This window comes from Eptatretus burgeri, chromosome 8 (genome assembly GCF_056783735.1).
Source record: "Eptatretus burgeri isolate ZD-2024b chromosome 8, Ebu_testis_v1, whole genome shotgun sequence".
Classification (NCBI taxonomy): domain Eukaryota; kingdom Metazoa; phylum Chordata; class Myxini; order Myxiniformes; family Myxinidae; genus Eptatretus; species Eptatretus burgeri.
The window spans coordinates 53,292,509-53,315,067 of NC_140968.1; the positions used below are offsets into that span (position 1 = coordinate 53,292,509).

Here is a 22,559-nt window from a genome sequence, read left to right on the forward strand (position 1 = left end):
GGTGGGTTCTGAGGTCAGCAAAATGAGTACCAGCTTGCTGGTAACAGGAGCACTGCATCAGTGGCACATTGCCCCCACCATCCCAGAAAATGATGCAGCCAAGCAGCCACAGGCTGCTTACAAACAAATAAAAAAACCTTTATACAGTAATACCCTGGTTTGTGTTGGGGATGCATTCCTGAAAAGTTTGATGAGTATCAAAACAGCACAAATCAAAGCAAGTTTTTTTTCATAACAATTAATTTAATAAGCGAGGGATGCGTTCCTAACGTCACCACTTCATCTTCACGTATTATATTTCACGTTTTACCGATGATATTACCAAGTTTTATTTAATAACAGTTGTATTGAAATTCACAAACATGCAGTAGTTCTTTCGGCAATTTTGTGATCTCACAATTTGGGACTTTCATGATGTATTCTGGAATCTTTATCAGTCTTTTAAGTTCTGAAAACGTTCGGGAATATAAGGTACGACTTTTAAAGTTACGCATATCGGGTGTTGTTCCAAACAACTTGATGATGTAAATCGGGGTATTACATCATTTATTTATGATACAAATTATTTCCTTCTCTTTAGTTTCAATGATATTTCTTACAATAGTTAATGTGAGATAGACACGATTGCCTAGAAGTACTCGCACTCCCCTCTGAGCTGTTGAACCTGTGTTTGAATCCCGACCCAGCTGTAATCGATCATCATGGTGTTTCACAGGCAGGGTTATTCATCAATGTGTGTGCCGTCCCCTGGATGGATGTTAGACTGGGCGTTCCGTCTGCCATTGTTAGTCGGTGGACGTTAAAGATCCCACAATGTTCCTTGTGAAAAGTAGGTGAGCTGTTGCTGGCACCATAAACAAATTCCAAATTCCTGCCCTGACTTCCAGAACCAGAGTGGGAACCTGACCAGCATTGTGGCCCAGTAACTGCTTTGACAGCACGGATTTTCTGCGTGGAGTATAACACATGAACATGATGACTTTTGAGTTGATGTGAAATAATCATCAAAACACAGCTTCATTATTTATCTTGTATTTCATAAGCACTGTTGTCATGCTCTGTTTGTGCTTTTGTTTTCAGGTTGGGAACTGGGTGGTTATCTCCAAAATTGGAGAAGGAGGTTGCGGAATTGTCTTCAAAGGGCAGAACATCAACTCTAAAGAAGAGGTACAAGCTTGTGGTATATTTCCTGTGTCTTCCTTTCATCTTCTGGGAGCTGGGACAGCTCGTGGGAGAGCGAGATAGAACACAAAACAGAACATGGCGGGGGGGGGGGGCATGAAAAATACAGACAGCAGGTTCGATGGACATGATAGAGGAACACATGGAAGAACAATGATAGCAAAGGGATGGGGAGCTTCTCCTGCATCTGAATTTGTCTCCTTTAGTTCTGTTTCGATGAAACATGCTTTTTCTTTCGACTTGGCCTTTTTATTTTTCTTTACACGATTGTACGCCCCACATCATTCCTGGAGAAGATAACATCATAGATGTGAATACAATGGACAAATAATGTGTAATTTGACAGATGATAGCTGTGTGTTAGAAATCTCAGCAAAAATAATGGGGAAAACCCCTTGAGGCAAAGTTGATGGGGCTTCTTAATTCCTATCATTGTTTTTTTTTTTTCCCCCATGTTTTTTTCCCCCAATTCTCATATTGATGCCCATCACTGACCTCTTCTCTCACCATTTGTACATCATTTTTATTTTCTCTTTCTTCCAATTCCTGCCACTCAACGATATTCACCTGTGATTTGTCCATGTAAAGGTCTACCTAGTCCCCTTTTTATCCTCCATCCATGAAAGTTTTTCATTTCTGTCATTTCGCTCCTACATATACTTCTGGAAAATATATGTAATCATTGTATATCATGATACACCGATATCATAAACACGGGTGAAACTCCTATGGTATGTTACAGAAATCCTTTTTTTTGTGACAACCGATTTGGAGGTTTCTGTATTTTTTTTTCGTTTCAACCGATTTCATCTGGATGGTGTTTAATTCTCATGCAGCATGACCGTGATTATGTGAATTACTCCCATGGTAGTTTTTTTAATTGCAAGGTATTTTTGTAGAGTTAGCTGGGTACAAAAGCTTGCAAGCACATTGCCGTGATTTCTCCACCAGGCAGGAGAAAGTCTGTCTGTGTTGGTAAATATGGAAATAGTGTCCATTGGCGTTTTTCCCATCACTGTTCGCTCCTATTAACTTCACGGAAATTACCGAAGTGCCATCTTTACATGCCACGAAGTCAAGACGTGATTCTGCTGCACACAAATACAAAACCTGATATTGTGTTTACATTTGCGTAGGTTTTTTTTCGTTACAATTTGGACAGGATCACCCCCAAAATGCATGTTTTGCCAGAAATTTTTCACAATTTCCCATGGGCATGCCTCGGACCATCCTCGTGTGAAGTTGTTTTGCTCGTTGCTTTCCTTTTTTCTAAAGGTCTGCAGCTTCACCCATGCATATATTTTACTTGCTTTCCCACATTATAACCAAAATCTTATAACATGACCTCTTGTTATGTTGTCTCTTTCAGGTTGTTTTGAAGAAGGCAAAAAATGTGGCAGATATCGAAGAAGTAAGTTTGTGTGAATGTGGAGATATAATGGTGTTTCAACAACTGAACTAACAGTTTAATTTACCTCTGAACTGTCCAGGTCGAGATTTTACCTGTGTTAGATCTTTGTGTAATTGTCCTGGAGGCTGAGTCTCTCTGTGTGTTACAATCTTGTAGTTGTCGTTAAGGTAACGCTTTCATTTCATTTCATTTATAATTTTGCAGGAACATACATCAATCAATACATTGTGCCCCTGCAGGACTGCTAAAGGGGCTGTCACACCTTGACGTTTTAGCCAGCGTATGCCGACATATGAAAAATTTGGCGAATACGTTAAGAGCACGCTGAAGCACGCTGGAATACGTCGTAGTACGCCGAGCTCGTCGACAAATTTTAGCATGCTCAAAATTTTTCGACATATGCCAGCGTATGACTCACACGTTCCGCATACGCTGGCCATAAGTTGTAGGCACGTTATGCAATCCTTGACACACGTCGACACACGTTACTTGTAAGTTACTCATAAGTCGAAACACGTCGAGGTAATGTTTAGCGTACCCGAAACTTATTTCTAACCTATGAGTAACGTGCTTTGAACCTATGTGTAACGTATCTCCAACGCATATTGACATATGTAGACGTATTTGACGTCTTCCGGACGACCACAGAACTTACTGAATGTGTTTCTAACTTACAACTTCCGTATAATGGCGTATTGGCAGCATTTAGGGGAATTGGTATATAAAAATGGGCTTCACAGGAGGAACCCTTCAGTGTTCCAGACTCCATGGCTTTTTTTTTTTCTTCAGCATGACGGTGATTTTGACACTTCGATGTCTCGTGCGGTTATGATTTGAATCATTGAGCGGAAGCATTTTAATAGGCTACGCCACGTGATCGTCGGCGATACTCTGTCGTGCAATGCATAAGTTAGACTATCGTTGGGCATAAGTTGTGAACGCCGACAACACGCGAGGCATTCATTGGTATAAGTTATCTATAAGTTATCGAAACGTTCTGTGTACATTACTAATACGTTATGCATATGTCCAACTCGTTAATATATGCCCAAAACTGAAAAAAACATCAATAGTTCAACGTACACCAGCGTTTTAGATCAATTTTGATACGTTGCCATACGCTGGCGAAATCGTCAAGGTGTGACAGGGGCTTAAGAAGTGAACCAAATCACGATCGAGTTGCATTCCTAACCTTCATACAACTTATAGAATTAATTTGTTCATATCTCTATCTCTCTCTATCTCTATCTCTATCTCTCTCTCTCTCTCTACATCTCTATACATCTCTATACATCTCTATACATCTCTATACATCTCTATACATCTCTCTCTCTCTCTCTCTCTCTCTCTCTCTCTCTCTCTCTCTCTCTCTCTCTCTCTCTCTCTCTCTCTCTCTCTCTCTCTCTCTCTCTCTCTCTCTCTCTCTCTCTCTCTCTCTCTCTCTCTCTCTCTCTCTCTCTCTCTCTCTCTCTCTCTCTCTATATATATATATATATATATATATATATATATATATATATATATATATATATATATATATATATATATATATATATATATATATATATCTCTATATATCTCTATATATCTCTCCCTCTCCCTCTCTCTCTCCCTTTCCCTCTCTTTCCCTCTCTTTCCCTCTCTTTCCCTCTCTTTTCCTCTCTTTTCCTCTTTTTCTCTTCCTTTTTCTCTTTCTTTTTCTCTTTTTTCTCTTTTTTCTCTTTTTTCCTATTTTTCTCTTTTTTCTCTTTTTTCTCTTTCTCTTTTTTTCTCTTTTTTTCTCTTTCTCTTTTTTTCTCTTTTTTTCTCTTTCTCTTTTTTTCTCTTTCTTTTTCTCTTTCTTTCTTTTTTTTCAATTTTTTATTTTTATTTTTTGCAGCTCCGTGAAGAAGCTGAAATCATGAAGGCCCTTGACCACAAAAACATTTGTAAGTATGAATTTCACTCAAACTTATCGCAGTATGAACAAAACATTATAAATTCCTTCTGTGGCACTAATTTATTACTTATCACGAAACTAATTGAATTTTCTTCAACTCAATGAAAACCACAGTTCAAGTTTGCAAACACCCTTTTGGATCCGTCTCTACTTACTCTGTCACAGAATACCGGTGCCACTGAAGCAGCTCCCTTACTTGGCAAGTGTTATACTGCTAGTTAGGGAATTTTAGCAAATTGTTCATATCTATGTTCAGAGAGTAAGGCTAACCTTACTTGGAAGAATGTTACCGAGAGCTACCTCCGGTTTGTGAAGTCCATGGGGAGCCATCGCCTCCGGATCCGGATAACGGATATGGCAGCTCCACCAAGGACCATGACCATCTGTGGAAAAAATTGCTTACCAAAAAATTTCTTCACTAACGTATTCATCTAGGTGTCTACTAACACCTATCAATTAGTGCAAACCCAAATCCTTGTGGAAAATTCTGGGGAGGCAATCAAAGCTCGGGTGCTCAGAGAGCCTGCACAAAAAAAATCGGAAAATTAACTTTTGCCAATATTGACTTGTGGGATATCTAACTAGGGTTTTTTTGGGGTGCTGAATTGATTCCAACCATTAGATTTGAGGAAAAATGAATCCCTGGTCGTAGAATATTGATATGATACATTTTTAGTTATCTCAGACTGTGTTTTGCGGTAATTTGGCTCAATTGATTCAGATTGTTCAAAATGTGCTGAAACCAGCATACAACATTTTTGAAACCACTGCTATATTCATCTCAGCTGCATCATTGGAATGCTCAATACCTTCGCAGCAGCGGGCCACCATCAGTACGCAAAGGGAGCAAGGCTATATGAACAGCTGATGCATCAGCGACAGGAGAGTCCCATGTTCCAGGAAACTCTATCCAAGTTCACTTTGTACAGCAACCATGTAGTCAGGTTCTCAGACCATGAATGGTCCAGCACATGGACCGACATTGTGCTGTGTCACGTGATTGGGTTTTCGTATATCATGCCTCGCCCGCTAGGGGTGGCAGAACTGTGCTTCCGGCTGCGCAATAAAGCAGAGTAGATGGTGGCCCGCGTGCTTCTTGCGTCCCGCCGCACCTAGTACACACTAGTTGGCTGACGAAGATGGGATCATACGGACTTATGCCCGTTTTCGACGGGGACGACTTCGAATCGTTTTCAGAGCAATTGGATTGCTATTTCCACGCGAACGATGTGGTCGACGAGGGCAAGCAGAAGTCAATCTTGCTCGCTTCGCTTTCGCCGGAGCATTATCGGCTGCTGGGTGATTTAGTGGCACCGAACAGGCCCCGGGATGATGGGCTGGCATTTCGGGACATCGTGGAGAAAATGAAAGCACACATGGCGGTTGAGCAGACTCGCGGGGATGTTCGAGCCATCACCGGCCACGCGGGGTCGCGAGTACCCCGGGACGCGCGCACGACCTTCGATGCGGGTCGGACGTCGCCACGCGGCCACGCGTGCAGCAGGGTGACACCGCGGACATGCTTGGGATGTGGAGGTCGGCACCTGCGCCGTGAATGCCCGTATAAAGGCAACGTGTGTTTGAAATGTCACAAGGTGGGTCATTTGGCGCGTGTGTGCCGTGGGGCTTCGGCCACCGTTAAAGTCGGGGACGGCGATGTGCGACGCGACTCGGGGCGGAACCAGCGGCCGGTGTTGAGCCTGTGTTCAGTTGGCCCGACGACGGCGCGCCCGATGACGGTGGAGGTCGAAGTGAACGAAACGCCGATCACGTTCCAGGTTGATACGGGAGCAGCGGTGTCGCTCATTGGCGAACAGACCGCGCGTAGACTCAACGGCTTGAAGCTTATCAGGTCAAACCTCGCGCTGTTCACGTACACCCGCGAGAGGATAACGCCAGTCGGGATGGCAGACGTGTCTGTGCGGTACCAAGGCCAGGTCGCCACGCTTCGGGTGTACGTCGTGCGGGGGAGGGGGCCGTCTCTCCTCGGCCGAGATTGGATGGCCCGCATCAGGCTAGACTGGGCCGCAGTTAACCTTGTGCAACCCGTGCCGAGCCAGTGGGAGGATCAGTTGGAGGAGATTCTTCAAAGACATCAAGGGTTGTTTAGCGACGACCTTGGGAAACTCAAGGGCATGGAGGCGAAACTCTTCTTGAAGGAGGGGGTGGTTCCTCGGTTTTGTAAACCGCGTCCGGTGCCGTATGCCCTGCGGGACAAGGTCAAGGGTGAACTGGATAGGCTGGAGGCCTGTGGAGTGATCGAACGGGTGTCGTGCTCGGATTGGGCCACCCCGGTTGTCACGGTGCTGAAACGGAATGGAGACGTCCGATTGTGCAGGGACTTCAAATCCACAGTTAACCCGGGGCTCAGCGTGGAGCAATATCCACTGCCGTCAATCGATGAAATATATGCGCGATTGGCGGGGAGTCGATACTTCACGAAGCTAGACCTGCGTGATGCATATTTTCACCTGCCGATGGATCCCGGGAGTAGCGAGCTTTTAACAATCAACACGTGTCAAGGACTCTATCGATATACCCGACTCTGTTTTGGGATTGCTTCGGCTCCAGCTTTGTGGCAGAAAGCCATGTATCAGGTTTGCATTGACCTGCCCGCTCAGACCTACCTGGACGATGTGCTCATTGCGGGGAAAACGGCGGACGAGCATCTGGCGAACATTGCCCGAGTGCTAACAAAGCTAGAAGCGTGCGGCCTGCGCTTAAACAGGGACAAGTGCGCGTTCTTCAAGCAGCGCTTAGAATACCTCGGGCACGTCATCACGCCGGAGGGGCTGTTGAAAGGTCCTCGGAAGGTGGAGGCGATTCAGCACATGCCACCCCCTCGTGACAAGACGCAGCTGCGCTCGTTCATTGGTATGGCCCAGTATTACCAAAGGTTCGTGCGCGGGCTCAGCTCACAACTTGCGCCGTTGACGCGGTTGCTCAGGAAGGACGAGCGCTGGGCTTGGTGGCCTGCACACCAGGTGTCGTTCGACCGCGTCAAGCGGCTGCTCACAGAGGATACGGTCCTCGTGCACTACGAGCCTGCACGTCCGCTCCTATTGGCATGCGACAGCTCTGCATATGGCATCGGGGCAGTGCTCTCCCACAGGATGGACGATGGTTCCGAGCGGCCTGTTTGTTTTGCATCCCGGACCCTGTCCACAGCAGAGCGCGGATATGCCCAGATCGAACGGGAGGCTCTCAGCATCGTCTGGGGTGTGCGGAGGTTTCATCAATACCTGCTGGGGCGGCATTTCATTTTACAGACGGATCACAAACCACTTCAATTCATCCTGAGACCCGAACGCGGAGTGCCGGTGGTAGCAGCCGCGCGAATACAGCGCTGGTGTCTGTTTCTGGGTGCTTACGATTATGATATTCAGTTCCGAAGCACCGAGAAGCATGCTAACTGCGACGGGCTCTCACGCTTGCCGTGTGCGGAGGGTCCACCTGCGTCTGAGCTGGGCGACCGGGTCGACGTGTTTGCGCTGGACCAGGTCCAGAGCGGGCCGGTCACGGCCAGACAGGTCGCGGTGGAGTCGGCTCGTGATCCGGTGCTTGCCCGTGTCGTCCAGGCGATTTCTACGGGGAATTGGAGCGATCTACCTTCGACACCGGCATTTCAACCTTTCACGTCACGCGCAGCGGAGCTGTCGTTGGTCCAACGGTGCGTAATGTGGGGAATGAGGACGGTGATTCCACCGAGGTTCAGGCAGCGGTGTTTGGAAGAACTGCATGCCAGTCACCTGGGCATCGTGAAGACCAAGAGTCTTGCTCGTAGCCTGTTGTGGTGGCCGGGGTTGGACAAAGACATTGGGCAATTGGTTAAGCGTTGCACCACGTGCCAGACAGATGCTGATAACCCGCGTCGAGCTTCGGGGCTCTGGCCTGTGCCAGACCGAGCTTGGCAGAGGGTCCATGTAGATTTTGCGGGGCCGGTTAATGGCAAGATGTTTTTGATTGTGATTGATGCATTCTCTAAATGGCCGGAGGTTGTAGTAATGCAGCATACTTCAGCAAGCATTACGGTAGAGAAGCTGCGGACGATCTTTGCTAATAAAGGGTTGCCGGAGATCCTGGTCTCTGATAATGGTCCGCAGTTCATCGCGGGTGTATTTGATGAGTTTATGCGCCAGAATGGTATTCGACATCTAAGGTCCGCACCGTATCATCCTGAGACGAATGGCCAAGCTGAGTCGTTTGTCAAGATGTTGAAGCGGGCTTTGCGCAGGGGGGGTGTTGCACCTGTGCAGACGGTGGTCGATGTTTTTTTGCTCCATTACAGGAACGCAGTTCATCCTGTCACGGGTGACTCACCTGCTATTCGTCTCTATGGACGGGCTTTGCGGTCCAGGCTAGATTTGCTGCGACCTGGAGGGTCGGTGAGTGGGGCTATGTCGCGTCCGACGCGGCTGCGCAGCTTCGAGGTGGGGCAGCGGGTGATGGTACGCGATTATTTCCACGGTTCCAAATGGGTGCCGGCGGTGGTCTCTGGGGTGCTGGGGCCGGCGAATTGCATGGTGCGGACTGATGGTGGGGGTGTGTGGAAGCGGCACGTGGACCAGATGCATGATCGCTGTTCAGCGTCACCCCCCCCACACCTCCCCGAGCCGAACGTTGCGGGGCCCCCACCGGTAGTCTCGCCGGCACCTGACGTTGTATCGCCGGGACTGGCTGGGCCAGCGCCGAGGGGGTCTTCGCCTGATGCCGTCCTACCCGGGGACGTCGAGCAGGCTGGGCAGTCGGGGGTAGCTGGTGTTGCGGAAAGTGCGAGTCCGGCGAGGATGTCACCTCGACCGAGCCGGGAGGCGTATGAGCCTGGGCTGTCTGGTGGCGCTGCCCGTCCGAGGCGGGTCAGGGTGCGGCCGCGGTACTTGGAGGATTATGAGTGTTGATGGGTTTCTGATGGTCATGTTGTGATTATCCGTTCGTTATGTGACGGGTCATTTTACGAGGGGAGGAGTGTGCTGTGTCACGTGATTGGGTTTTCGTATATCATGCCTCGCCCGCTAGGGGTGGCAGAACTGTGCTTCCGGCTGCGCAATAAAGCAGAGTAGATGGTGGCCCGCGTGCTTCTTGCGTCCCGCCGCACCTAGTACACACTAGACATCACGATAGAAACCACACTCATGCGTGAGGCAAAATCCTCCGGTGGTCTAAACAGAGGCCGCTTTCAGAATGAGTCTTCTCATAAGTCTTGGGTTCAGACTCTGAAGCACTTCTCATTCATTCACCAAGAGCTAGAAGGAAGCATGGTCAAATGTGGGGTACCTGTCCACACCGATGTTAAAAGAGCCTAAATGAAGAGCGATAACGATGCTGTCAACACCATAGTTGGGTGGTTGGAGGAAGTCAACCCTTTCGATGCCACATGGGACAAGAAGACTCTGGTGTCCTTCTCAACTGGGTTCAGCAGCACTCCCGAAGACCAAGTCAACGCTGATCAAGCAGAAGAAGTTGGCAGAGCCATACAGACTAAGATGGATGGGAAAACTGTTGTGGATGCAATGGTAACCAAACACAAGGTCAAATCACTTCCAAGCCTCAGATCTGGACCCAAAGTCAATGGCGAGAAGCTGGTCATTGACTCACTGAAGCTATTCAACCACCTCATTGTCATCAGTGAGCGTGAAGTCAAGACCGAAGAAGCTCTGTGCTTTGAGTTGACGCCAAAACCGATGTCTTTGCTTGACAAAAACCAAAAGTTGCGAAAGCCAGATAAGGCTGCCCTAGCAAGGTCCCTGAAGGCATGTGTGGCACCTGTCGAACAATCCCCCTGCACAAGCCTTGTGGTTGATGGTGGGTAGCTCCTGCACAATGTCAAGTGGGAAGCTAACCTTACTTGGAAGAATGTTGCCGAGAGCTACCTCCGGTTTGTGAAGTCCATGGGGAGCCATCGCCTCCGGATCCGGATAACGGATATGGCAGCTCCACCAAGGACCATGACCACTTGAGACGAACAAAGAATGCATGCTGTGACATTCAGATACGTCTAGATCTCAAAATCATCATTGCAAGAGAAAAGTTCCTCGATAACAAGAACAACAAAGCCCAGCTCGTTCTGCTCCTTGTTGAGACATTTACTAGGAATGGAATCAGTGTACAGCAATGCTCCGATGATGCTGACACCTCCATCGTCCGTGCAGCTCCAGATGAGGCAAGAGAGTCCCCTGTCGAGGTGAGGGCTGAGGACACAGACGTCCTGGTTATGCTGATTCATCATGTTGCAGACCATCCGATCTTCCTCACGACAGCCAAAGAAACATCTTACGATGTCGGAAAGATCCGGGAGGCCCTCCCAGAGATATACCGGAGGCATCTCATCTTCTTGCACAGCTTCTCTGGCTGAAATACAGTGTCTGCAATTTTTGGGTTTAGCAAACCAACTTTGCTAAGGCCTAGGTCACATTTGCTCTACGGCGAGGATACGGCGGCCGTACGCCCTCTGAATTGACAGAAACGTGTGGCGGCCGCAGAGAAACTGAGGTGGCCTCAGGGAGGCCCTACGCCGTTTGGCTATATTTTACAGGTCGTAAGGGCGCCGACAAGCAATTCGACAATTCGACAAGCCAAGCTATGACGTAGATGTGTTCCACGTTGACCGTACGTAGGGCGTACGGTGGGCTTGCATTATTCGTGCGGCTGCCGTAAGCTCTTCTCAATGAAAAATGAATTTTCCCAACCCCCAAAAAATTACGGCAGCCGCACTATTTGCACAGTCACCATACGGTGGCCTTGCGGTCTGTGTGACTACCTGCGGGCAACGCAGGGTCGACGCACGGTCCCCCTATGCTCGCCGTGCACCTACGTACGGCCTCCGTGGCAGTCTGCGTCGACCGTGCATCCACCGTGCGCTACCACAAGAGATCGGAGTATAGGTGTTTGCCGATACAGTGGTGCCCCCAGAATCCCAATTTAATTCCGTCCAGGAGGCTGTTTGGATTGCAAAAAGTTCGGATTAAAAAATATTTTCCCAATAAGGAATAATGGAGTGAATTAATCCGTTCGTGGACCCAAATAAAACCCACTTTCAAGACACTTTAAACTGAAATTACCCATGTTTAAGGTAAAATAAGATGAGTAAATGACCTTTGGGTGCGGTGTATTGTATGTAAACTGGTACAATCACCAATCCAAAGGTCCACACAGGCTCGAGCTCCGGCCTGGGTTCCGATCGCTCGCGCACTCTGCGAGAGCGCTGCCCCCAGGGCAGCTCATCAACATGATGCCCGCAGAACCACAATCACTTTCATCAAACGCATCGGGCTGACGTAATCATGAATATTCCAAATTTCAACCGGTTTTGCCATGAAATTCAATCCTTGCCCAACAGTCCGTCACACCACGTGATCGGATTGTTTTTTTGTTATTAATTAAAACACTAGATGATTAAAAAAACCAAACATCACAAATGAAGGTGAAAACACGAGGTAAGGCCTGTCACATTTGTCTCGGCGGCCGGAGGGTCTACAAAATGTACGGGCACTAGCAATTATAAAGCGGCCGCAGTATTTCCACGGTCACACAATGTAGCAGTCACATATGTTTTTAGCAGCATCTCGCGTGGCGAACGCTGCTCATAGAGAGCTCGGCGTTGTTCTTCTTCTTCTTTTTCTTCTTATGAAGACAAACCCTTAATCTCTTGGACTCGGCTCTTGTATGTACAAGATCTGGATCGCCTTAAATACTGAGCACATGTACACATCGTCACATAGACGGTGCCTTTTGAGAGTGTCTATCACGAACTTTTAAATATATTTGGACATTTGCTTTAAAGTTTCGAAAAGTTGACGTTACTATTTAAAGATTATTCCATTTATCGTATTGTAATTTCGTAAATACATTATATATTTCGTAAATACACGATATATCAAAAATACGTAAATACATTATGACGAGTCTCGCTATTGGCTTAATGAAGGCACGTGACGAAATATCGGAAGTTGTTGTTGTTGTTTAAAAAAAAATCTTTTTTTTTTTTTTTTAGCCGACAAAACCTTTAGGTTTTGGACGCTGCTCTTGGACACATTTGTCCTTGTTATTTTTCGGGTCGCCGCACGGCGTATTTATAAATTGTGGAGACCGAAAACATGGGTGTGCCGTACGGTCTTTGATTTGATGTCGCACGGTGACCTTAGGGTGTTCCTGCGGCGGCCATAGAATTTTGAAGGCAGACGCAAGGTGCCCGCAAGGCGACCGCAGGGGGACCCTAAGCCGAACGTGTGGCCAGACGGAGGGTAACGAATGGGTTAATTTTTTTTTTTTTACCTGTCGTTTGTTTCGGCTTGTCGAATTTCTACGGCGAACGTAGACATGAAAAAAGTTATAACTCCGTGTTATAATTCCACGGCGACCTTACGGCCTGTGAAATCTAGCCATACGGTGTAGGGCCACCCTGAGGCCACCTCAGTTTCTCTGCGGCCGCCGCACGTTTCTGTCAATTCAGAGGGCGCACGGCCGCCGTATCCTCGCCGTCGAGCAAATGTGACTGAGGCCTAAAGTATCGATCGACACACGAGAGATGCTTTCACGAGGACTACCACCAGCTAACTGAATGAACAAAGCGCGAAGATGCAGCTCGAACAGGTGGGGGAGACACGTGAACAAACATGAACGCTACGTTGTGTTCGGTTTTTTAAAATGTATTAGGTTTTTAGGGCAAAAATTTCTCGAAAAAATTGTTCGGATTCCAATTTGTTCAAACAATGGGGCGTTCGGATTCTGGGGGCACCACAGTATATTATAGTTATAGTATATTCAGTTATATATACTGGTATATTTTTATTTCAGTAAAAAAAAGAACTGGTATATATACCCACTCGTTACCGTCCGTCTGGCCGCACTTTTGCCTTAGGCCCCCCCCCTTGCGGTCACCTTGCGAGCACCTTGAGGCTACCTTGAAAATTCTATGGCCGATGCAGCGACGCCCTAAGGTCACCGTGAGACATCAAATCAAAGACCGTACGGCACCCCCACATTTTCGGTCTCCACAATTTATAAATATGCCGTGCGGCTCCCCGAAAAATAAAAACATATGTGACTGCTACACTGTGTGAGCGTGGAAATACTGCGGCTGCCGTATAATTGCTAGTGGCTGCAGATTTTGGAGACCCCACGGCCGCCGTGGCAAATGTGACCTAGGCCTAAGCAAGCTCTGCAAGATTGATGAAGCAGAGAGGGCAATGGACGTGTTTATGGACATCCGAGTTGAGAAAGGTGATATCATTAAAGCAGGCTGTGATCTTTTCATGCTCATGTTCCATGGGAAATCCTCCAAAGACTTGGAAGACTTGAGATTCGACATCTTCAGCAAGCGAGCTGTTACTGGGAGCATAAAACCTGAGAAACTCCCCCCGACAACAGGAGCTGCAGCACAGCACTCTCTCCGAGCTTACCTCCAGACTAGAGACTGGCTGATGCTGCAAAGTCCATCGTTGGATGCCCGGGACTCTGGATGGCAACTCGCTGAGCAAGGATATGCACCAGTCCCTTCTACAGACCCCATTGCACCAGACCACCTCCTGATGTTTGCCAGCTGCAACTGTGCGGGGGACTGCAGCTCACTCAGGTGCTGCTGTAAAAAGCAAGGAGTCACCTGTATTTCTGCTTGCGGCATCTGTCATGGTAACTCTTACCTGAGCATAAACCACCTGGATGACAAGAGGAGTGAGGAAGATACTGGGGAGTTTGATGACTAAGGTTGTAAAAGCTGAATAAGCAACATTTCCATTGAGCACAGTTCTGTTAAAAAGGTCAATAAAATACATTTTATATGATCAATGAGTGTTTTTTTTCTCAAAAATAATGGTTGGAATCAATTCAGCACCCAAAAAACCCCTAGTTAGATATCCCACAAGTCAATATTGGCAAAAGTTAATTTTCCGATTTTTTTCGCGCAGGCCCTCTGAGCACCCGAACTTTGATTGGCTCCCCATGATTTTCCACAAGGATTTGGGTTTGCACTAATTGATAGGTGTTAGTAGACACCTAGATGAATACGTTAGTGAAGAAATTTTTTGGTAAGCAATTTTTTCACAGATGGTCAATACAATTTGCTAAAATTCCCTAACTATGCATGGTTTGCCATTGTTTTCCCAGCAGTACTCAGGGCAGGAATTTGTAATTTGTCCATGGTGCTGGAAATAACTCGCCTACACTTCACGAAGGACACTGTGGGGTCTTTAACGTCCACGAACTAATTCTGGCAGATCGGATGCCAGGTTAACGTCCATCCGTGGGACGACACACACATCGAATCACCCTGCCTGTGAAACACCGGGATGACAGTTTATGGCTGGGCTGAGTTTCCAACCAAAGCTGGATGGCTTTGAGGCTCGTCTGCATACATCAAGAGTTTGAGGCCATTCTGTCATCCCCCTTTTGATTTGCTTGTTCTTCAATAAAAAAATATCTCTCGCACTCTATCATATAAATCATTTCGGTTTATTGAGAACGGCAAACGTTGGGCAAGGCAGTACGAAGACTGATATTTGTCAAGTTTACAATCATGAAACAAACCTACTAATGTATGTATGTTTCGAAATAATAATAATCATCAATTAAAATTGCATAAATATGTATGTTATGCATTAAAATAAATGTATAGAATACAAATTCAAAGTGGCCAGAAATAAAGACAACAAACGTTGTCCAAACTCGGTGTCCCCACGGCTCAAAGCTCACTCAGAAAGGGCAAAAGGAGTGCTGGCATCAGCGACAAGATTGCGTGCACTGTGTCAGCAAAAGTCGAACATTACTTGCAAACGCCCAGGGCGAGTACAGAGCTCAGAGCGAGCACAGCTGTGTTCTGTGCCCCCAGGCCTTGAAGACAGGCCATGGGAGTGGATCTGTCGACACAGAACAGCAGTAACAGCTGGCTCAGAACCCGGGACCATGCGCCCCTGCACATCAACCTGAGACCGAGTGCGTCCCACTCAAGCACCCGGAGCACTTCATTCATCCCAATAGCAAGCTCAATCTGAGCGCTGCGTGACCTTCACCTGCTCGGTTGCTCTTCTTCTTGGGCCTCGGTTGTTGTGGTGGCATCCTCATTCCGCGACCACACTCCTGCATCGGAGCGACGACCTGTCCAGGAATGTGCTTCCACCCCACCCCCATTCCCTGCCTTTGGATCCCTTTGCATCTGAAGATGCAAAAGGAGTAGTTGTTCTTTGTCATGGCATCTGTCACCAAAATTGAAAAGTATTTGCAACAAAGTGTCCATCATACAACAATGTATGGAGGTACTCGATGCCAGACATGAAATTAGAACCATATCCTAAGACATATCACGTGCTTTTGACATGGTCTGGAACCCTGCCCTGCTCACCAAAGTCTCTTCCTATGGTATCCAAGGCCATCTCCACTCATGGCTTGTAGACTTCCTCTCCTGTCACAGCCGTGTGGCCCCAAATAGAGTTCTCTCATCCCCTCTTCCTGTCCAGGCTGGAGTTCCTCAAGGCAGCCGTCTAGGCCCTGTTCTTTTTCTGGTTTTCATCGATGATCTCTCCGACTCTCTGGAAAATCCTCTATATCTCTTTGCTGATGACTCCACCCTCCGCCGTATCATCTGTCATCCCTCAGACCGGCATGCAGCAGCTTCTTCGCTAACTGCAGATCTGGATAAAATCACAAACTGGTCCAACACATGGAACATGTCTTTCAATCCGGACAAATCTCACACTCTCACTCTGTCTCTTTGAATAGACCCATTTGGAACCCCCCCCCCCCCCATCTACATCCTCAACAATCCTCTGGAAGAAGTCCTTTCATTCAAACTTATATGTCTCACTATCTGCCATGATCTTTCCTGGGAAAGCCACATTTCCATCTTGGCCTCCAAAGCCAGTCGCTGACTGGGAATCCTCCGTCGTGCAAAGTGCTTCCTCGGCCCACCTGAGCTCCTGACTACATACAAAGCTTTTGTCCGCAGCCTGATGGAGTACTGCTCTCCCCTCTGGGCTGGTACTTCTGCCTCTGACCTTTCTCGGCTTCATGCCCTGGAAACCAAGGCATTTATGATCATTGGTATCTCCCTCGCTGAGGCTGAGTCTTTGGGCCTCTCACTCTCTCACCGCAGGCAGATCGCTGGTCTTTTTGTCTTTTACCATCTCCTCTCTGGTCTTGCCGCCCCCTGCTTTGTCTGTGATGTGTCCCCAACATATTTCCGCAGGGCGCTCAAAGTCCGCCCCCTTTTGGTAAAACGACCAAATTCACGAATCACTGCTCACCTTCACTGTTTCATTCCTCTTGTTTTTCCCGCCTTTGGAATAAACTTCCACACTCTCTTCAATCCCACTCTTCCCTCCAGGCCTTCAAAACAGCTGTTCACCACCACCTCTATCTTCCCCCATCCAAAACCTTGATCTTTTCTACCCCTGTTAATCCACCCCAAACCCACCTCCTTCAAATTCTCTGCTTTCCTTCCTGAAAGTCCATGTAATGTCCATCTTGTATTCCCCGTGTTCCCCTCCCCATCCCTCTCCCTTCCACAGATCTAATGTCGCTGTTCCCCACTGTTTCATTCCTCCCTCTCCAGCCCCTCTTGTCTCATGCCCCCCCCCCCTTGCTGTGCATTGTGTGTTAGCTCTCGTATGAGCCTCGTCAATGAATACAAAAAAAAACAGAAAAATCACAATTCCTGTCTCGGAGAGACTTGATTAACTCTTTTTAGAGAGATTTAAAACATATATTCCCCATCACAACTGGATCATAATTGTGAATTTTCGTGTCCATCGATGAAGCGGTTCAAGAGAAATTTTTTTTTTTTTGATTTCCACTCAATATGGTTGCAAGACGTTGTAACCTCTGAATTATTTGTGAATACCCTGGTATTCCCAAGGTTGGGGGAACATTTTTGTGAAGTTTCCCCTGTGATCTATGACATCATATATGTGAACGCTTTATTCCTCATGGATAGGCGGTCGTACATGGAAAGTTTCGCTTCGATCTGCTCAACCGTTTCAGAGATTTATGAAGGTTTTTTTTTTTAAACAGTATCGCTGCCAAACCGTGTGACTCATAGTTTTCTCATTTTCAAACCAGTCAACAATTTTTCTTCAGTAGACTAATTTATCCCCAAGTGACCCTCAAAATTTTTCATACCGATCGCATGTAGCATTCTATGTATGCAATTATGACATCATAACGAAGGCACCGATGACATAAAAAAAATTCCCACTTACTCTCCATGAGGAGTTCTTGCCATGTGCCAAGTTTCAAGATTTTCCTTGGAGTGGTTTTGGAGATACAAAAGGTCCAAAATTATTCCTTTTTCCAACATGGCTAACGCACCACGTGGCTGATGACGACATAATTATCATTAAAACATTCTATGTGAGTATTCGCTTCGTATTGTTGAAAATTTCGTCTCAATCCAACATGCAGTTGCAGAGAAAAACACTCGTGTTCTGTGCAGACAAACAAACAAACAAACAAACAAACGGACCCAAATACAATACTCTCTCCGCTGGCGAGGGTAATAATGAGACTGCCACACACTGTAAATCAAATCTACTTCGCCAACCACATCTAAGTAGTGTGTTTGCCGAATATCGTCCTATTGCAACAATTCTCATAAGTTGTTTGTCTTAACCTAAGTGTACTCTGTATGAATTGGGATTCATACATGTGCTACCCTTAAAACACACATGTTTATCGTATCGATGAACTTGTGAGTGGTGGGGTGCCACCCGAACGTTTACAGACAACATCATGAATGGTGAAAGGACCATATCGACCCTCATTGTTGACTATTTGTCATTTGAAGGTTCACACAAAATTTGCATGTTAATCATGTTTGAAGGTGAGTTTCTTATGTCATCTTAATTTGTGCTCCACTGTCTTGTTTCTCCACAGTGAAGTTTATTGACATTGCTGAAAATCCAAAGCTTGACCAAGTTTTCCTCGTCCTGGAGTATGTGGATGGAGGTGAGGTTTCTGACATAATTCTGCTGAAAATCCAGTGTTTTTGACCATCAAGTCGACTTTTACTTCAGCAGCTAATAATTTAGTAATTGATAAACATGAATTATGATGTCCTAATTTTGTTTGGACCTTTTATACACCGTCTTCGGCTAATGCTCGACCATGTATATTTATTAGAGGGACAAACAGAGCAGAAAAGATGTCATTAACATCTTTAGTTTCATATTCTCATGTTCACACTCTGATGTCCCAATAAGCAGTATGTTGTATTGAGCTCAACCATGAATGTTGATCCAAATAGGAAAGTAAATAAAATGTTTGAAGTCAAGGCTTGTTGCTCTGATAAATGGAACATCTTTCAATTCTGACAAATCTCAATCTCACCCTGTCACTTTGGCGGGAGATTGGAGATTGAGACCATACTCTGTGCAGAGCGTTGGTGCCGCCTCAGCAGTCTCCTTGGCTATTGGGCACAATCCTGGACGGGTCACCACTCTGACACAATATACCAGCATGCTGGCGCTCATTTTGCCGACCTCGGAAGTCACTTTGGCAGGATTGTCAAAAACCCACTGACTGATCGACTTCCATGGTCAGAAGCAAGAAGTGGTTCGGTCTCTTGACTTTATAGGCCTCACCATCAGCCATGGTGTGGATCATACATCAAAGTTGTCTTCCAAACTGAGTTTCAGACTACATCATTACAAATAATTCCTCAAACCCGTAGCCTACAAAGTGTTTCTGTGTCGTTCAATGGAAACATGTTAAGAGCTTTAGATTCCACAGAATCCAGGAGATCCGTTTGTTATGACGCAAGTTCTCACCTCGGTGATGAGATGGCAGCACCACAAACTGATCTGCATTCTGTGGAATATAAAGCTCTCAACATTATTAGCATATCATGTGATGAGGCTGAAACAAATAGCCAGTTCCTCTAAAATGGCAGACAGGGAGTGGCTTCTCTCATTTCTTCAGTCTTTCAAAAGAACAGAGAGTCTTAGAACAGTGAGGTGACAGAGAGTAACACCATATTCAAAGTGGGACAATAGTTGCACACAAACAATGGAACGACTGAACAGGAAGAGAAAAAAAAGAGAGTATGCGATGTTGTTCTGCACACATAGAGCAACATGTCTAACATTCCATATTTGCTGACTTGCAGTCGAGCTCCCCCTGCCACCGCAATCCCTCTGACTATCTTCCGTTCCTCCAGTACACACAAGTTCCTCCAGTAACTCCCTCTTGGTTAAACTCAAAGTCCACACTTTCACTTCCACTCTTTTGTTCCTCTTTTCTCCTATTTGTGCAACTTCTGTCTGGAAACTATTCAATCACATTGTCCCCTCCAAGACTTCAAGCGCCCGGTGCACCACCATTTCGTGTCATCCTCCATCCTTTCTCAAATAATTTTTCTCTCCCCTTGCTCTTGCATGACCTTCAATCTTGCAAACAAATTTTATATTTATCGTTTTGTGTTTATTTTAACAATAAAACATTCAAAATTTTCTCAAACAAAACAACTTTTCCTCTACTCGTGTTTTCTGAGAAATGAACATCTCATTGCCTTGCCCTTGTATATTTCTGTTTCATGTGTGCAGATACACTCCATGACCAAATTGCTTCACGGGAAAGATTTACCGAAAAGCAGGCATGGTCTTTCATGGAGCAGGTGAGCTGAAAGAGCTTTTCGCATCAGAATGATGTTTTTGACCTTTTTTGAAATATGACAAAGAATTTAACTCGAAATTGTAAAATCTTAACAATTACAATCTGTCTCCATGTTTTAATATTTTATTTCCTGATTCCAGATGGCTTCTGCGTTTGCTTATATGCACTGCCAGAACATTGTGCATCGAGACATAAAGGTAACCAAGTACATCAGAACAGACTGTGATACGTTCTGTGTAACACTGCAATTAAAACAATTTTTTTGCAGCACAGCAAGGAAGGGGGAGTGGAGGGGACAGGAAATAACAAAATTATTATTGTTGGGTAATTATCAACAAGGGGATGGGGGAGGGAGGGCTGCTTGTCACATACTGACCATTTTTTGCTCATTGTGCAGTAAATGAAACCTACAACTTAACTGGAAAGGAAGATAAAATTAAACATCCATTCCAGCTTGGTTGCTGTCTTTGAAAAATAGATCCACCTATTGTTGGTGTGTGTTTAATTTTGACATCTCGATTCAAGGTGACATCGTGAAGATGTTGTTGCACATTTTCTCTTTTGAAGGCTGCCCGTTTTTTCGGATACTGAGTGCCCTGTTAGTTTATCCCAATCTATGGGACCTCTCTCCTCGTACTCTCAAAATTTGCCTTCCTAAAGTCCAATAGCCTTATTCGAAAATCTCAAACTCATCTTAACCACGACACACACTATGTTATGGTCACTTGTCCAGAAATGCTGTTCTATCTCAACGTTCTCCACCATATTCGGGTTATTACCTCATGAGCGGTCTGACACTCCACTCCTCATGGGATTATAAACAAACCAGATTAAAAGGCAATCTTCAACAAGGTCAAGAAATTCCTCATCTGCTCTGCCCTTTCCCTAGTCTTGGACCCAATCTATCCCTGCCAAATTAATATCACCCACAATCAATATTGTTCCCTTACAACAAGCCTTTCTGAATTCTCAATGAACCTTTCTGTCTTCCTCTTCAGTCACACCCAGAGCCTGACATCATTGCTGGGAACGTGGCTGTACCGCAAATGCAGTGCCCCCTGTTTCCAGCAATCTGATACTCATTTTGCCGACTTCAGAAAGATGACAGTCTGAGTCAACCAAACGTGTTGTTTAACAGTAAGACAGGGGTTGAACTCAAGGTCCTTCGATCAAAAAGCAGCCACCTCATCCATCAAGCTAACACAAGACTTATTTTCCTTCATTAAGAACATAAAATCAAGTTTATGTTCTTGACTTATTAAGATCATGAAACTTCCCTTTAACAATAATAATGATAAACTTCATTCAATAATGTGATGGTGATGTTGATGATTGGTGTGTCTGTGTGTGTTGTTCATAAAGCATAACATTTTCTCTCTTGGATAACTCCCCTCACTGCCTCTATCTCTATCTCTATCTCTCTCCCCTCTCCCTTCTGGACGTGTCTGGGTGGTATTTGTCTCCAAACAGGTGCAGAATGTGTTTGTTTCTGGACAGCTAAGCTACCGACGCGTCTGGGCGGTGTTTGTCTCCGAATGTGTCCAAGCGGAAGCTATGTCCGGACGGGAGTTTGTTTCCGGATGTGTCTGGAGAGGAGTTTGGCTCCGTATGTGTCCGAGCGATGTTTACGTCTGGCCAGTGTTTATCTTCTAATGTGTCTGGGCGGTATTTATGTCTGGCCAGTGTTTGCCTTCTAACGTGTCTGGGCGGTGTTTACGTCTGGCCAGTGTTTATCTTCTAAAGTGTCTGGGCGGTGTTTATGTCTGGCCAGTGTTTATCTTCTAATGTGTCTGGGCGGTGTTTACGTCTGGCCAGTGTTTATCTTCTAATGTGTCTGGGCGGTGTTTACGTCTGGCCAGTGTTTATCTTCTAACGTGTCTGGGCGGTATTTATGTCTGGCCAGTGTTTGCCTTCTAACGTGTCTGGGCGGTGTTTACGTCTGGCCAGTGTTTATCTTCTAAAGTGTCTGGGCGGTGTTTATGTCTGGCCAGTGTTTATCTTCTAATGTGTCTGGGCGGTGTTTACGTCTGGCCAGTGTTTATCTTCTAACGTGTCTGGGCGGTGTTTACGTCTGGCCAGTGTTTATCTTCTAATGTGTCTGGGCGGTGTTTACGTCTGGCCAGTGTTTATCTTCTAATGTGTCTGGGCGGTGTTTACGTCTGGCCAGTGTTTATCTTCTAACGTGTCTGGGCGGTGTTTACGTCTGGCCAGTGTTTATCTTCTAATGTGTCTGGGCGGTGTTTACGTCTGGCCAGTGTTTATCTTCTAATGTGTCTGGGCGGTGTTTACGTCTGGCCAGTGTTTATCTTCTAATGTGTCTGGGCGGTGTTTACGTCTGGCCAGTGTTTATCTTCTAATGTGTCTGGGCGGTGTTTACGTCTGGCCAGTGTTTATCTTCTAACGTGTCTGGGCGGTGTTTACGTCTGGCCA

General features: G+C 46.1%; 3 long non-coding RNA genes across 3 annotated transcripts in view; 2 read left to right on the top strand and 1 right to left on the bottom strand.

The window, feature by feature from the left end:
- LOC147021749 (uncharacterized) overlaps positions 1-14,463 on the bottom strand; it is a 48,808-nt gene extending 34,345 nt beyond the window's left edge. Inside the window, exon 1 of the long non-coding RNA XR_015060915.1 lies at positions 13,931-14,463. This is a non-coding gene — a long non-coding RNA (uncharacterized LOC147021749). The remainder of the gene's footprint in view (positions 1-13,930) is intronic.
- Positions 1,021-4,843, top strand: LOC147021751 (uncharacterized). Its single transcript, XR_015060914.1, has 3 exons — positions 1,021-1,167; positions 2,552-2,593; positions 4,473-4,843. It is a non-coding gene; the product is annotated as an uncharacterized LOC147021751 (long non-coding RNA).
- A 3,622-nt stretch (positions 14,464-18,085) lies between the features above and the next one.
- Positions 18,086-20,326, top strand: LOC147021752 (uncharacterized). Its single transcript, XR_015060604.1, has 3 exons — positions 18,086-18,464; positions 20,060-20,130; positions 20,270-20,326. It is a non-coding gene; the product is annotated as an uncharacterized LOC147021752 (long non-coding RNA).
- Positions 20,327-22,559: the final 2,233 nt, after the last annotated feature.